Source organism: Ambystoma mexicanum, chromosome 7q, assembly GCF_040938575.1.
Source record: "Ambystoma mexicanum isolate Mex_15411 chromosome 7q, UKY_AmexF1_1, whole genome shotgun sequence".
Classification (NCBI taxonomy): domain Eukaryota; kingdom Metazoa; phylum Chordata; class Amphibia; order Caudata; family Ambystomatidae; genus Ambystoma; species Ambystoma mexicanum.
Window position 1 is genome coordinate 241,896,568 of NC_090941.1, and position 10,811 is coordinate 241,907,378.

The window sequence follows — 10,811 nt, forward strand, 5'->3', positions numbered from 1 at the left end:
GACCCAGTTCAAGAAAGCCGTTCCGATCCCCATCTTTGCTAGGGTGGCATAAAGCCATGTCCATCGGACCGAATCAAAGGCCTTAGAGGCGTCGAGGGACACAACTCCTCTCTTCTATCTCTATCTCCACCCTTGCTATTCCCCCGGGGTCTAACCTCTCTCCCCGGATGTTCCACCAATATCTGGCACTTACTGCCCACTGCATTGCCTCTCTCTGCCCCACCTTTCAGTGCTATGCGTATGAAACTCAACTCATTTTCAGGCTCCCTTCTGCCACCTCTTCCCCTTCTCTCATTTCTGACTGTCTGACTGCTATCCAGGAGTGGTGTGCCACCAATGATCTCTGCCTTAATGCCAGTAAGACTGACATTCTCCTTATCGGCACACCTGCTCTGTCCTTTCCTGTCACTCTCTGGCCGGCCTCTCTTGGCCCTTTCCTACTTCCACCTGTGATTCTAAAAACCTCAGGATCATCTTGGACTCCACGCTCTCCTTCTCCTCACATCTCTGATGTCTCTAAGAAGTCACACTACCAGCTGCACCTCCTCAGATGTATTCTTTTCTGCTCCTTCCCCCAGAAGCTCACTGTCTTCAGAGCTCTGGTTGTCTCTAGGCTGGACTATTGCAACAACCTCTTTCTAAATCTGCCTGCCTCTCTCTGCCCTCTGCAACTCATCCAAAACCGGATTTTGAGTGGACCATCTTCTCTGTTGTTGCATCCCCCCACCCTCGCACCAAGGCTGTCCAGCTGGGCGTGTCATGTGAGGGCAATACGGTTTGCTACTTTGGGCCCTGTGAGCTGTGCATGGAGAGTGGGTACATGTACTGTATGGCCCTGGGGACTGACTCATGACACAGAAGCTATCTGTGCCTACTGTGGAAACATGTGCACGTTAAAAGAATACAATGGAAAGGGATCATGAGGAACAGCCTGAAGAAACCATAGAGCAAGGAGAAGCACATGGGTTTCAGGAGCAACGGCTAATAGACATATGAAATATATTATAGACGAACAACCCGAGCATCAAGCGCCTATGACCATTCATTTTATTGTGGTCTACCTCCCCAACCACTTCAAATGTTCCTGGAAATGCTTGATGTTTTGCCATCCCCCTCATATCTATACCAATCATCTCAGTGAGCCACCAAGTTGATCTTGACATCCTTTGCACTGAACCTGTGAGTGTTCTCCCTCAGGACACTCATCAGGACCGCTATCCCATTGACAGTATCAACAATGAGTACTTTCTGTACAGCTCTACAATAATTTGTAGTGGGCATCAGCCCCCACGCCCTCCCCCTGTCACGCCCTCCCCCTGTCACGCCCTCCCCCTGTCACCCTGACCATTGTTTGCAACCCCTCTCCCTGGCTCCTCCCCTTGGTATCATTACAGTGAGCCCCTTCCCCATGTTTTTTGATCAACCACCTATTGCAAGGCATTTCCCGTGAAGATGAGCAATTAAGTGTTAGCATTCATTATTAGCATCTGCAATAATTTTCGGGGGAGATGGTGCATTCTAATCACATGGTAAAGACATTACTATTTGACTAGACTATTTACTATTGCTAAGCAATAGTGCAGTCATGGACAACAAGCATAAATGCAGAAATTCTAAATTATTACTTTGAGAATATTTTGTGGAAGGGAATTATGTCCTAAATATGTATATGGCCCAAGGTACAAACGCCAGGGGATAAGAACCTAGGAAAACCATATTCCTATATCATGTCAAGTCAATCTTCTTGGCACTTTTTCAATGTTATAGATTTGAAGAAGGTGGCTTGACTAATTCAAGCACTGTTGCATGGTAATGGGCAGTTTAAAGAGCTTGACAATGTCCACTAGCAATGGTGATGACCCCAATTATAGCCTCCCAATCATTTGGAGGGAGACTTGAAGTTTTTTTTTTTTTAAGTAGGCAATTCAGTCTGTATTGATGAATGCAGTGAGACAGTCTCAAATGTATATGATCCGAAGCAAATGACAATTACTTTACCATTCGATAAGATTCTTCAGGGGGCTAGACATAATTGAGGTGGCTCAAATCACAGGGATCGTCAAGGGATCAGCTTGATGTGGCTTGAATGAGGAATTGCTGGTTTTTGCAACTGGCTTGGCAATCTGGCCAAAGGTCACACATTTGGGCTTGCAGCATGCTGTAGGTTCCTTTCTCCAGGCTCCTTGAAGGACCATGCTTCCCCGTGTTTGCCAGTGCATGGAAATACTTCAAATATGCTGGCAGGGTCTCAGCCACAGTGCTAGACAATGCTTCCTGTGCACAAATAATTTTCAGTGACTGGTAAGCTGTCCTTCTGGAAATCACTTTTCTTGTCCTTCAGATGTGGTTAGGAAGAGCGTCCAGTTCTACTGGCAATATTCTCTTCACCCATTGAAAATACTTTGAGCAGCTGAAGGTCCCACGCAATTTCATCTTGGTTCTTCCTCTTTAAAAAGTTTTTTTTTTTAAAGATGGTTCACAAACTGGATGGCTGTACACCCTTATAAAGACAAATCTTGACAGGGGATTCACCCTTCTTCAATCCTTCTGTTAATCGCCACTTCATGTATCTGCTACAGATTTACCTACATTTATTTTATGTTTTGTTTTATTTATTTGCATGTTTAAAGCGCTCACACAACTCGGGGGCAACGAGGCACACTTACAGATTTTGTTTTGTTGTCGTCTTAGTTGCATATTTATAACGCACTTAAATACCCAGAGGTTTCTAAGCGCGGATCTGGGGATCCAACCTGTGTTGCTTCGTATCGTCTTGCTTCCAAGGCGAGCACATGAGCTATCCTCCCGGGACATTGCAGTGCTATTCATGGAGTGCTTGATTTGCAGGAGGCAAAGATCGAAATAATTTACAGTATGATCCGAGATTGCCAAATGCTTCTTTCTTTGGTGTTCTGGCCTCTTGGCTTCCCTGGACCTTTCTGTATACCCCCTCCATGTTTAGTATGCCCTTTAAAGTATTTCCCCATTTGATCTGCGTTGTCCCTAGCGTACCCCCAAAGAAGCCAGTCCCTCCAACTGGGAGAGGTGCATGCATTCTTACCAAGAGTACAATGTGTTTCCTTGATAAAAGCTAGGCTCATACGTTCATCTGTAATTAAAAGTGGACTTTTAAAACTCTCATGATCCCTCCTAAATGACTATGCTTAACAGGTCTGATGGTGGTTGTAGCCAAAAACGTTTGTGAAGCCTAAGGTTGTAACATCCATTCCCACTATTAAATGTAGTGTATGGTGCAATCAGAACCCCCTCGACTCTGCACTGTATCACTCTTCCCCAAACCTCCTTACTGTAAAGAGAAAGGCCACATATCTACTATTCGGTCTACATTATGCACTGTTGGGTGGCACCCAAGTGATATTAGTGAGCATGAAAATTGTATAATCATTTTATTAAACAAGGCCCTTTAAAAGATATGCACCTGCCCCTGGCATGGCGCCAAATAATGCTGCTGTGAAGGTACCTTGGGCTGGGTGGACCAAATCATAGACATGTTATCATGCAGGATTTGGAGTAGATTTCTAAATGAATACATCCATTACGCTTGGCACAGTTATGATCCGTCTCAAATGGCCTTACATACTCTACTGACAGAAAATGTCAATTAAAAGTGGACAGCCACAATTAAAAAGAGGCAAAATGCCAAACAGCAACAAAGTTTAAGTGCCATGCGCTTTGCAGGAGGTTAACTCCACATCAGTCAGTCCTCCATTCTGCATCAGCATACAGTTACAGGGAAGAAAGGCAGCCAACCATGAGACAACACACACACTGACTATGACATACACAACATTGTGCATGGGATGTTCTCTTTTTGCAGGAGGACTGCCAGAGGTTAGGATTCATTCTAAATCTTCCAGCAATCACCTCTTTTGTTTTACATAAGTCCCCCGCCCCCCACGTCGGTTATGTTGGCCCAGATTTGGGAACCGAGCCTGCTGGGCCTCGAGACCCAAGCTAGTCCTCACTGATGACACCTAATGAGTCTGACACACGTCTGGGGATGATTGTGGTTTCATGCACAAGGGATGTGACCTAGCAATTCGGGCTGGACTGCCCCTTTTGGGGTGGGACTAAGCCTGATTTGCATATGGCGTTTCCCCTTCTGTAATGACTTGCCAGGCAAAGAACGATAGTTTGGCATAACATGCACACCACTTCACTCACAATGCGGTGACTGTGAATCTCATAGAAGCATGCATATATTTTAACACGGCAAGGAACACACCTTACATCATTGCTTACTTATTCACCAAAAGCTTGCACATGGGCAGAACAGTTGGCAACTAGTGTCACACTGTGGAGAGATACTGTTACCATCTCTTTTGTCCTAAGGTGGACATGGGCAAAACAAATACATGTCTTGGATAGTGCTTGCCATAACACAGGTTCCCATTCCAGTACAAACAGTGCATCTGGAGTGAACAGATATTTAAAATGTCGAACACAAGAACTGTATCATCTACATATGTAAGGGAACATAAAACAAATGGCCTTGAAAATGTTCCCCAACTATCAGCATTTACACTTTCATAACACTGACTCATGTGTGATTCAGATAATCATGTAATCCCTCCAGCTGGTTTGAAACTTATATTACTTCCAGTCCATCAGACTATCAACACTCTTCCCACTCATTGCAAACATTGCTGATAAACCCTGTGAAACCTTAACAAAACTTAGAATGACTCACACAGTCAAGCTCTTGAAATCCGGTTGCTCTACAGGAAATATTTGGATAATCCCCATGCATAAAATTCAAAGATCAGTGGCAGGGTAGTGCTTTCATAATTGGCCGAACAGAGCTGAATTAAGGAGAAACTACATCTCACTGTTTGAACCGTTAGCATCATGCAAATATTTTCAGGACTAAAAACTCAAGCGACTGTACTTAGAGTGTAGTGCGGTAGATCAGAACCAAGCGACAGACGAGGTGGCATTGTTCTCAAACTTGTGTTAAGTCACTAGAAACTTAGGCTGTCCCTATCCCTACGCTGCTTGGATCTTTTCCCATAAAGAAAACAAGTAAAAAGGGTGCTCAACAGTATGCCTATTACAAATAAGAAAGTCATCCTTCCAGAACACTGATACCTACTTCTGTCCCTACCACTTAGACTGGTGACTGGATTCTGACACCCAACATGTATGACCATTTCAATAGAGTCTCCGCAGGCCTGTGTAAAGGTTGGTCCAGGAGCTTGACTTAAGATGATGCCAAAATCTGTGCTTTTAGAGAGGAGTGGAAAGAGTATAAAGAGGATGAGGAATTACAGGGAGGGGTAAAGTATTCCACATGTAGGAGCCAGTATGGATAAAGATCGACATTGGGAGGTCGCACCAGGAGGTGTAGGGGTAAGTAAGAGAAAGAGATTGGGAATGAGGAGAACAGGCAGCGGTGTAGGCCGAAACCAAGGAGGACAGATAGGGAGGAGCCCAACCATGTGTGCATTTAAATACAATGCACTCGAAGTTGAATAACAGGTGGGACTCAAAGGAAAGACAAGCAATAAACCAAGTGTAAAGCATTTGAAATAGAGGGGGAAGATGGAATTAAGTTTGAATAGCAAAGTTGTAGATTGAACGCTAGGAAGCAAGATGGTAGGCTGCAAGACTGATAAGAAGGGCTGAGCAGTAATCGAGTCTGGATAGACCCACAGACGTTTTAATGAGTTTAGTAACGTGGAATGCCCGGTGATGACCCTTCAACTGATTTGTGGTATGCATCCTCATCCCTAAAACACAGAAAATTGTGCCATTTTGAGGTGTAAAACACAGAGGTCTGTTTCTGTGAAATCCTAACAAAAGGGCCGTTTTTGTATTCTGCAGGCCGGAGTCATATCTCTGCTTCACATAGCCCAGGACATTGTATCATGTCTGTTTCTTTCAAGTCTTAACTTTTATTACTGGGCTTGTACAGACACAAGTGTGAAATGGGGAGTTCTGATGGCCCCCACTCTGTGAAGTCTCAGCTCAATGGGAAGAGGTCATTAACATCCCACAGCCAGACATTCTGTCTATACTCTACACTGAATACCTCCACTACTTAAACCTGTTTTTTTTTTACTTACCAAAACAATGTGTTAATAATGCATTGCATGCTTGCAATCTGTATTCACAAGATGTTTGTGTGAAAGTGACTTTTGTGTTGTTAAATACCAATGCAGTAAACAGAGATGTCTGGTTTTCTCTTAACATAAGAGATTTTCAAATAAAAGGTTGGTGTAATTGTCTTACTGACTCCTTGATTTTGGGATTAAGGGGCATTTAAAATGAATGTTGAAAAGAAAAGGGGGTGATTTAAGAAAATGGAGATGAGCATGGGTACAACTTTTGACTGAAAGTGCCACCACTGGGGTGGAATATCAACAGAGGTCACATTTTACAAATATCGAAAAGCTGAAATTGGCAGGTCTGAGCAGTGGAAGAGTGAAGCAAAGGAAAATTAGAGTCAAAGATGATTCTTAAACTCTGAGCAGAAGTAGACAGAGTAATACGGAATGGAGGAAACAAGATGAAAGAGGGAGAGGGAGAAGAAGAAATAGAGGAGGACCGAAAGCAAAGAATTTCCGTTTTAGACACATTTAAGTCAACTAACATGAATGCATGCATGATTGAACAGTTTGCAGACACTCAGAGATATTACTGTGGATGGTTTGAGAAACGGTAGGGAAAGAGAGGACAATCTGTGTGTCATCTGCATAGAAGTGGTATAAAGGAGAAAGGGGCTTAATAATGTGCACAAATGGGGCAGTTTACAGAGAGACAAGGAGAGGGCTAAACACCTAGCCTTAGCTGAGGCTTTCCGAGCATTTTTCTCCTGTACTGTTCTGTATAAGTCAGTCTGACAAAGTGTCTTTTTTGACCTCTTGGTGTCTGGTTTCTCTTACCCCATCTTGGGTTCTCTCACACCGACTTCCAGTTGTGTTTCTTTTACCCCTGCTTGGGGGTCTCAGGTATCTCACTCTGCTTGGGTTTCAGGTCTCATGCCCCATCATAGGATTGTAACTCTTATTCCCAGACTAGGGTCTTGAGTTTGTCACCCCTCCTTGGGGATTTGTGTCTTCTACCCCACCTTGGGGTCTGGTATTTCTCACCCGGCCTTGGGATTTCATCTCTTCGACCCTAGCCCGGCATCTCGGTTTTCTCACTTCATCATAGGGTTTTGTTGGGCTGGTCCTCCCCTCTCCCTATCCTCTGCAACCACTGTGTTCCTTTGTTACTGTACTGGAGCTCACCGGGAGAGTTGGGGGTTCTGCCACCATGGTATGTCCTCACTGGTCAACTCCAGGTGTTTCATACTGGCTGGAGCTTGGTCTTTTCACTATTGGGCCACCGGCTGGGCCCTGGAATTGTCCTCTGCTACTTTGTCGTGGTGCCGTCCCATGTTGCTCCTTTGCATTGAGCCTCTTTGGACTGAAATATTTTCTGCCATCTGCAAGCTTAGCCATGACTTGCGTTACAACACCTGACATACATGCACTTCATCTAGCAAATACCTCCCGGGAGTAGGATCATGCTCTTCTTGGGTTGCAAGGGCTTCTCTCTCTCACTTCAATGCATATTCGCTCTTTACCACTCCCTCGGCAAAGGGGTGGGTTTGCTCCACCCGTTGCTTACTCCAAGCATGTCTGCTTCACACAGATGGTCAGAAACCACATGGTTTAGTCCATAAGGATGTTTCAAGTCATTACCCAGAGGGAGGTGACTCCCAGTCTTATCCTGTATGCCCTGTCCCCTAAGGGGTGTTAAGCTTAGCTCAGCTTCATAGTCCATAAGGGGGTGTCTCCCCCTTGGGGAGAGGAGATGAATGCCCTGGATTTGTTGCATACCCCAACTATTGGCTTAAAGTCCTCCATTAGCCGACCGAAGAGATAGTGGCTGTGAAAGCCCCCACTATCTTGTTCCTTGCCATTGCAAGATCCTAAAACCACCTTGATACTCTGGCATTAGTGTATTTTCTTAAATACATCCACGTCAAGGGTGAATTATCAGTATTGAAGCAAGATGTCCCCCCTTTTATGTAGTACTTTAAGCTGCAATGGCCTCCTTACTAACCAGAGCCTCTGATGCTACAGTTGCAATACGTTGTTCCCGGGAGTAATTTGTGGCTGGTGCATTACAACATTATTGGCCTTCAAGCAACTGAGATAGATATGTCTAAAATGGGGTTAGAAGCTATTCTATCTGGAGGACACATTAATTGTTAAAGTTGTGCATTTTAAGGACTGGCTCCTCACATAGGTGTTTCTTTATGGTGTCTAAACTAATGTGGTCCCCCAGGTCCAGACAAGTTTGTTGGGGTGAGCATTTTTAAGCTTGTTGGTTACATTTGCAGCTATAGTGGATACATTCAGGATAGTCATCCGATCTTCGGCCAGCCCTAGGAAAGCTCTAAGTTCATGCTTGGTTTTTGGTGGGCGAGTTAAGGCTACTGCTTTCTCCATTTCGGATTGAGGTTGAATCAAACCATTCTTTACAAAGTATCCCACGTATTCTACCACACATTAGGCTAGGTGGCATTTTTATGGTTTGGCTTGAAGAACTGCTTTTCTTAATGTTCCAGGGACCTCAGAGATGGCTAGATACTACTCCGAACTAGTGCTATGGATCATAATGTCATTTAGGTATGCACCTGTAAAGGATGCATACAAGTATAATACCTTGTCCATGAGCATTTGGATGGTTACAGGGGCTCCATGCAGGCCGAATTGGAGACCCGTAAATGAATATATTACCTGAGGTGTAATGGAGGCCATTTTCTCTTTATCACTGGGGTTTACCAGGACTTGCTAATAGCCCTGATTCTAGTCCAGTGTGGAAATGTACTTGACATTCTGCAGGCACTCCATTCACACATCGATTCTGTGAATGGAGTAGTTATCAAAGTCTGAGATGTTTTTCAGAATTTCGAAAGTCTATACAGAATCTCCAAGACACATCTGGTTTGAAGAGAAGGACTATAGGTGAGGACCATGGGCTCTCAGAGGGCTCTATAACACATCCTTCAACATTTTCTCAATGTCCTCCCCCATTAACTTTCCTCACACCGCAGCAATTCTGTAGGGCTTAAGGTTCGCCAATTTGCTTTCGGGGGAGTTTCATACCGAGTGGTCGAGGTTCTTAAACCTCCCTGGCTCTTCTGAGAAGACTCTCTCACACCCGAGCCATGCCAGATTGGCCTTGGCTGTAGAAGTGAAAATTAATGCCTGCCTTTTATGTAGTGAATTGGTAAATCACCCACAGGAATGCAGAATGAGATAATTAAATTAGAGGTAAGGTAGAATAATGCATGGCAGGCTAACTAGGTCAAAGGAGACATTCACAATAAGCAACAAACCAAACAGAGAAGTGGAGAAATTTAACGGCAATAGGATTCAACCCCAAAAAGAAAGCTTCCGCATATTCTTCGGTTCTTCAAAAATTAAAACCAGTATTCAGGCATCTTGTCCAAAAACTAGAAGAGACAACACAAAACCAAACAGCTTTCTTTAGTGCTGTGACCACTAAGCAGTCCTTAACCCTAGAAACAATAATCACTTAAGGAAGGCTCACTGTGAAAGTATTTTTTTTAATTTGAACAATTAACGGTGGAAGTGTCTTCAAAGTAGACGGGAATCTGTGTGGACAATGCACAAGTGGGGTAAGTGGGTCGAATCACATTTATAAACGTATTCATTCTCAAAGTGTATAGACATCTAGATTGGTTTTTCTCATGGTCTGTTTACAGGCTCATAATCCAACTAGATTCCGTAGATGCATTTTCATCACCTACATTACCCTGTACTACACTGTAACTGCATCATTTAATAAGACATGACTAAAGCCCTAAGAATTAACCACATATACTAGGTACTCAGGTCAATACAATCGAGCTCATTAATGAAACATTCACCTTGTTATGTTAGGTCCCCAAGCTGCTTACCAACTAGAGTCCAACCTCAACCATGTACCCTAACTGATACGGACTACAGCAAAAACGCATTTGACATAATGTAAATAGAAGTCTTCATTCTTGTTCACTAGACTGTAAAAATTGTCTTCAGTCCATAACCAGTGACCCGCCCTAGAAAGTCGCAGTCTATTTACCTTTTTGTTCTGTTGTCACAGACTCGAAAGGGTGAGGCTCTCCAATTGTCTCTGCTGCCTGTTCGTCAATACAGATACAGTAAGGCGTCCTGCGATATTTGTGTGAACGCCTCTTGAATGCAAGTAGTGCAAGAAACTACATGCATAATGACGAGAATGTAGCAATAGCGTCTCGTTCTCCTGTCCAATACCTCTCTCGCATGTACCAATTGAATGCGGACGAATTCGAATTCGACAATATATATCGAAAACTAATGCTTTACACTTACTTGGTTTGGATACGTTTTTCCTTCGCACAACTTCACGTCTCGTTGCCCATATTCGATCACCTGACGTGCGTTACGCTCGAAAACAAGAGCTAACGTATTTAAAGGCAACTTGTACCTGACGCAGTAAGGGGTGTGGCATAAACACTTTGTGTTTACATATCTCACCAGTGTCCATTTAAAGAACACTGCTTCAGTCTGAGACACCTAATAGCAATCTTAATATTGTTCTCAAAACCATGTTGTTATTGTTCAAAAAATGGTGTCTCTTCACTTCACAAAATTAAATGAAAAACGGCAGCAGGTCTATATGGCAACAGCTTTTCATAACATGGTAATACAGCTTTTGCCTTCCATATAACTTCAACTGTCAGAAGGTAAATATAACTGTGCGACTAATAGATCATGAATGGTGTGATCTCTGTTTTTAAAGTACTAAGT

The 10,811-nt window shown here is 43.6% G+C and overlaps 1 long non-coding RNA gene across 1 annotated transcript in view; it reads right to left on the minus strand.

Annotated features, from left to right (window-relative positions):
• The window catches only part of LOC138528772 (uncharacterized), a 32,638-nt gene extending 22,202 nt beyond the window's left edge, over positions 1–10,436 (minus strand). The window contains exon 1 of the long non-coding RNA XR_011284239.1: positions 10,374–10,436. This is a non-coding gene — a long non-coding RNA (uncharacterized lncRNA). The remainder of the gene's footprint in view (positions 1–10,373) is intronic.
• Between the last annotated feature and the right edge of the window lie 375 nt (positions 10,437–10,811).